A 7,055-nucleotide genomic window follows, 5' to 3' on the forward strand; every position below is an offset into this window, starting at 1 on the left:
CAGTAACAACTAAGCTTCTGTATGCAACCCAAGCCTAAACTTTATGCAGCTATTCAAAATGGTATTCAGAAAATTGGAGCTGAGAAATCCAAGACAATTTTCCACAGCTGACTTAATTTTCTCTCATGGCTGGGAATGGTTTACATCATTATTTTGACTTCCTCAAGACCAAAGCGTCATCAGGCTATCCACAATGTGTTCCTTCGTGTTGACTCATTGGCAGCTTGGCTTCAATATCAGTGTCTCACACTGTCACCCTTGTCTGCAGTGTTTAATCTACAGTGATAGACACATTACTCAAGAAAGTTCTGCCAAACATATTTAATCTTTTGACTTATTGTTATGTTTAAGTTTTTGCCAGGTTTTATTGTTGAGAGTTCTCTGCTTTGTGTTATCCTTGTTGTTTTGCTGCCATAATTTTGACATATCTTCTTATTTTGATAATTGCCAAATACAGTAATTATTGTATTGTGTTGTGCTTTACAACAGTTTGTTTGTTTTACTCACCCACTGTTGTTGCTCACATTTGGTCTGTTGAAGGATATTTTGGAACAGTCTTGACATCAGTCATTTCACTGTGATTGTATTAAAGTTTGTTTTCCAAGACTTCTGAGTCTGCAGTAAGGTTCTTCTCCATATACATTCATATCAAATGCAAATATAGCTTTAAAGTGTTATGTGGAAAGGAGTGTGTCAATAGCTTTCACTCAAATCCAAATATTTTGACACTTAGCTTTCAACTTCATTTTCTGGAATTACTTGCAGTCTTCAATTCACACATAGACCAATAATAGGATTGGTCTATGTGTGGTTGGAGGATTACATTGCTTTAGTTGTGTCGTATTATTTTAAAAGCTCTATGCAAAGATTAATGTGGTGGTAATGATGTGTTGGGGTTTTCAGTCACATCCTATTTGTTCCATTCAAATTCCTTTTGAAAGGAATTTTTTGTCCAACAGACAAGAAGCTGTTGGACAAAATCAGCTAACAGTCACATTCATAGTGCGGGAAACATATATTTCCCACTTATAGATTTTTTTTCTGTTTTTGTTTTGCCACAGTTTAATGTTTTAGGCCATCAAACAAATTCTAATATCAGTAAAAAAAAAAACAAAGTAAGTACAAAAACAGTTTTCATGAATTAAGTGGACACACTTAATTTATGAAATTAAGTGCGTAATTTAAAACTTCAACACATTTCACGCCTCCAGTAAGCAGTCGTTACTCAATAGCCAAGAGCTCACACCCTCTGTAAGAAGCAATTAGCAGCAGACAAGGAGCTGGTTTTTAACCAGACTAATCCATACCTAACCTGGTAAAAGTCATGCCCTGGTTCCACGCTTTGCTTCATACCGAGAATCCTAACCCAATTATTGTGAAACAATTGCTTGCTGGAGGTGAGAACACTGACGATGTTTAAAATTTTTACTTAATCGGTAACGTTTGGCTGGGATGTACGTATGTGGTGCACCAGTTTGATTCTATGAAGCTTAAATTGCATGCGCTGTAAACGACAATCCCCAGAAAACATCCCAGATGAAGCACTGATGAAAAATGGGAATCGAGGAGAATTGCACAGGAAGATAGTCTCTAGGCTAATCCAGGCCCTTTGTTATAAAGTAATTGTACCCTAAACCAAACAACTACCTAAGACATTTGGTTTAGGGGCGATGGTGGTGAGGGCAGTAGGAATTCCCTCTGATTTCCGTTCTGTCCTCCTCTGTCCTTGTGTCCTTGGGCAAGACATTTCACCTGCAACTCCAGCAATCACCAACACCAGCCGGCCAGAATCAGACTGACATCCTCGCTTCTGTCAGACAGCTCCAGGGCTTCTGTGGCTACAATGCAGTAGCTTGCCATCATCAATGTGTCGAGGTGTGCGTAAATGGAAACGACTGGTTGTAAAGTGTCTTTAAGGGTCCTGAAAAGCGCTATGCAAGTTTTATACAGTGTATAATAGTCTAGTTGGGTTTTCTATTAGACTGATACACTCAGTAAACATAAATTAATGATCTACATTTTTAACTGAAATGTTGGCTCGAAGGGATCAAAACACTGATTTTTAAGCAGGTGACAAATGTGTATGAGTTACATGAAACATTGCTCTTTTTTCTGTTGGTGATATAAATTCTGACTATCTGGCTTTTGCATTTAGAGCAAAGCTCAATTCTTAATCCAGTCTTATTTAATTAAGTCATACTTCTAATTGGATATCATAATAAAACCAAAAGTAAATTGTCATATTTAAGCAGATAATTTATATCTGTAGATTTTGTAGTCTAATGAATAGAAAACGTAAATCAAGGATGTAAAAGTTGAAATCAAGTTGGTCTTTGGCAAAATCAAAACAAGGCAATGAATCAGCTATTTTACATTTTGCAGTTCACTTACGGTAATTTATATTGAGAGGTAAACATCATCTTGGATCCTCTTATATCTATACAAAACTTTACATGAGCTTGCTCTAGCTTGAGATCTGAGAATGTTGCTTTCTGTATTGATGCTCCCTATTTTATGAAAAATAATTTACAGCCCCCAGCTCTAAATAATTTTTAGAGCTTGATTTAAAAAACAAACAAACAAACAAAAAACATATTTCTAATTTAGTTTGTATTGTGTGTTAATTTAGGTTTGTATTGTGTGTGTGTCTTTGTCTCTCTTTTAACCACTTTTATGGGACTGTTATTGTGATGTTGATCTCTTTGGCTCCCTTTCTTTTACTGATTATTGTCTATATCTGTCTTATGTATTCATGCTTTAAAACTATAGCTTTTCTGTGTAGGAAACAGATCTTATTGGTTCATACATGAATGAAAATTAAAAAAAATAAATCTTGACTTCAAATCCTCTCAGTGCTTGATTTTTCTCTTTTTTCATTTAAACTATTTATGTTGTTTTAAGCTGCCACAAAATATGAAGAATGGCAACTGGCATATTGAATATGTTGTCTATTTTTGTTGTCTCTTTGAAGTGCTGTTGGAAATACTTAAATGCCACTATTAATTTCACTTTGAAAACAAACACAAAGTGAATATAAATGGCATGGTTGTCATAATTTAAAAGCCTGATCAATGTTTATAATCGGATACATCTCTCTCTCTTTTTATGTATATATAGATATCTATATATGTAAATGTGTGTGTGTTGGAGTAAAATGTATGAATGGCTGAAGAGAAGAAATAATGGATGGATACATATATCTTCCTGTGTAAGTGTGATTGTAGTTGGGACTTTTAAAAAATCATACTGCAATAAGCAAAATATGATATGTTTGAAGAGCTGACAAATTGTGAATAAACTCAGTTCTTTTATCACTGCTGTCCTCCTTTTACCTTTACCTTAAAAAACAGGGATCATCTGCTGTGTTCTGGACCTCCTCACTTGACTTCGGAGGATCAAGGTTCACGTCCGTCCAGAGGCGGCTTCGTTTTCCCACATGTTCTACTCTAAACAGGGAGCTAACTTGCAAAAACACACCCCCACAAACTCGTTTCCCTGGACCCCAGGAAATCACAGCAAGCTGTTTTTTCTCTTTCTGTGTCACCACCTTGGGTCTTGTTTGACACTTCAATTATACAACTTTTTCCATGTCATTATTTAATAATTTAGCTTTCTTCTGGCAATGCTCTGAAGAGTGATTTAGTAATCTTGATATGTGCCAGTTGGTTGTTCTCTGTGTATTTACACCAGAACAAACAAATGGTGTAACTGAAGGTTTTTTCTGGCTGTTCTGATCTGGGAGGTCCAACCTCAATTTCATCAGGGAGGAAAAAAAAAAGAACAGCACAGCTATTGCTTTTAAACTTTTTACTTTATACAGGACATCATCCTTAGGTTTAAGAAGTAAAATGTTCCTTTTATCCTGCCAGTGGTTGCCAGAGGCAGACCACCTTAATAGGTCATGTGATACATGGGTCATCTTGGGGTCCACACAGCAGATCACCAGGATCAAACACTCTTTCACTAGGTCTTTGACTCAGTGATTTATAGCTACTGAACTGGCACAAGACTTCCACGGTTAGACATACAGCAGAAATATTTCACACATTGAGTTGCAGCTTTTTACTAAAACATCTTATCAGGTGGTATATTTTTTTCTCCCCCAAAATGTCCTTTGATTAAACAAATTTATGAAGTCCCTTTTGTTTTAATGTTGCACAAGAATCAAGCTGATCAAGTGGTATTATTGGAGAGTATGGCAGACAGATTTCAGTATAGATTCTAGGTTCTGTGTTGCAAAAAGATCAGTCTTATGTGAGTCAAAACCTGATAGATAATGCTGTGGATGGAGAACAGGAAGCAAACAGTGACTATGGAAATGATAGTCTTCAGAACTTTGATTCTAATCTGCTTTCCTATGATTATTTTTTAATATGATTGGTTTTCATTGCAGATACTCACTCAGAAGTTAGATAAATGCTGCATCAGGTGATTTCCCAGTACAGTGGCACTGGATCCAGTCTGAGCACATACTTTAGTTAGAGGACCAAACAACTCCTCCTTTTCTAACTGGATTTTTTTTCTGTGCAATATGATTTTTCTTATTTCTGAATTCTGTTTTTGACTGAAATTATAGCAGAGGTAGAATATTTATGAATCTGATGAAGAACTGTAAGACTTGGCTACATGAAAATCAAACAATGGAGGAAGTTTACCTTCACAGCACTAGATGATTTTCAGCAGGATAACAGCAGTATAAGAAATGATTTCAGTGTATTTTGAATGTTTACCATTTAATGTTTTAATTTTTTTCTTCCTTCTAAAGAAATCCAGATTTATGTAAATATGTAGCTACAATCAAAAAGTAATACTAGTATGCTTCAGTTCCCCACTCAAACAGGTGCATATCAATTCTCAAAGAAAAACATTGTATAGATTAATATAACAGAGACTGGTGTTGCCATGCCTTTCATTCTGTTAATTATGATAATTTTCCACTTACAGCTTGTGAAAAAACATTTAAATTCTTTAAAGGTCTGAACCCATTGAGTGGGTTCAGACTCAATGGGTTGTGGTGGCTGATCCAGGTCTGAACTTGATGCTGTTTCACAGTTTCAGCTTGATGGACTTTGGCATTGTCATCAGGGAAGAAACAATTGAATAAATGGAATAACCTGGTAATTCGGTATCTTATATTTGTCAGTCGATATCATAATGTTACTGAACCTTCAACTGCAACAACCTCAGATCATAGTACAACACCCACAAGCTTGCACAGTAGACACTAAGCATGATGGGTGCATGACTTCATTTGCCTCTCTTCTTACTCTGACACAACCATAATTCTGGGAGAGAGTGAATCTGGACTTTCTTAAATCGCTGCTATCTATCTATCTATCTATCTATCTATCTATCTATCTATCTATCTATCTATCTATCTATCTATCTATCTATCTATCTATCTATCTATCTATCTATCTATCTATCTATCTATCTATCTATCTATCTATCTATCTATCTATCTATCTATCTATCTATCTATCTATCTTTATGCTCCCTTGTAGTTTAAAGCCTTTTTCTCCAGTTAGCCTCACTGATTAGTGGTTTTTCTTGAGGCTACACAGCTGTTTATTGCCAATTCCTTAAGTTCCCATCACATTATCCATGTGGAAATGCTCTTACTTTCATTATTAACCATAGCATTGATGAGTTCTGCTGTTTCTTTTAATCCAATTGATGTCACCAAACATTTATAAGCGATCACCAATCACTGTCATTCCGAATTTTTTTCTACCACAATTATTTCTTAAAGAGGATGGTTCCTTATTGTCCTTCCAGTTTTTAAGAATGCATTACAGTTTTCACTCCGATTTTAGTTGTCTCTACAATCTCATCAGATGTTTATTCTGCTTGTTACTAAATGATTAGATCCTGAACAAAATTCTATTTTAGTCCAGGCAGTGTTTAACAGGATGTGGAAGCAGATTTTCATCTACTATTCTTTCTAACTTTTCAATATCTCATGATCACTATATCAGGCACACAGATATTCCTGGAATGAGCCCTCCTTGGCGTTTAATAGCCAATGATGGGGAGCATAAGATGACCCAGCCTCCCCTCCTCCCCTCTTGGAAAAGCACAGCGCAGAGTTTCCAGTGAATCACTGTGAAGCAGACGGTTACCCATCTTAGCTGATCAGTTTCAACTGATAAGCACGTTTTCCCGATCGACAAAATAAAATAAACTAAATCTGTATTGTTCACATGTCGTGGTCTACCAGCGACAGCAGTGCCGGGGGTGTTGTGGAGGATTGTGGCATTGGAACAACCAGACTGTTATGACTCGAAATGTAACCAGAGAAATGTCTGCACTACGCCGTTCGCAGGGCGCACCCTTTGGTTATGACTGCTGGACTTTCCAAATGGCACGAGATTTTCAGCATACTGATTATGATATATTTGGGGATCCTTTTAGGTAGTTTAAACAAGCATAAAAAAACCCAACAATGTTTCATTGAATGTATTTTGTGCTGCTTGCATGCTCGGAGTGAAGTGCGATCACCCAATAAAACAAGGACAACCTACAGAGGAGACCATTTGTGCCACATTAGTCTGACTAAGTGAGGAGCCGCTTCCTCTCCTGCACATGGTCAATTGGAGACTGTTCCCTCCTCCACAAGGTGTCTCATTCACTTTTTAAATGAGCTCCTCCTCTGTGACGAAATAACAGCGTGGCTTAGGCAAAATTGAACTTGTTTCTTGCCAACATTCACGGGATACCGTCGATGCGCTCAGACCAAGGAACACGCTGGAGTAGGACCGCGCATCACCTAAAGAGAGGAGTCAGGCTCACTGGGAAGAGGAGAAAGAGGTTTTACTGCCTCAACTTGGAGTGGACCTATCCAGGCACTGTTTTACGCACGCATGTGGTGCGCTGGGATTAGCTCGATCTAAGGATTTAGTATCTATAAACAATTTTCTTTGTTCAATGGAATAAAATTAATTTAAACGTAAGTATTTCCCCCCACTTTTTAGACTATCCTGCAAACGTTGTATAAGAAACTGGGCTCCTCTTATCTCTGTAGATGCTTTTCTAAACATATTACTTCGTATTGA

Source organism: Xiphophorus maculatus, chromosome 12 (genome assembly GCF_002775205.1).
Source record: "Xiphophorus maculatus strain JP 163 A chromosome 12, X_maculatus-5.0-male, whole genome shotgun sequence".
In the NCBI taxonomy this organism is placed as follows: domain Eukaryota; kingdom Metazoa; phylum Chordata; class Actinopteri; order Cyprinodontiformes; family Poeciliidae; genus Xiphophorus; species Xiphophorus maculatus.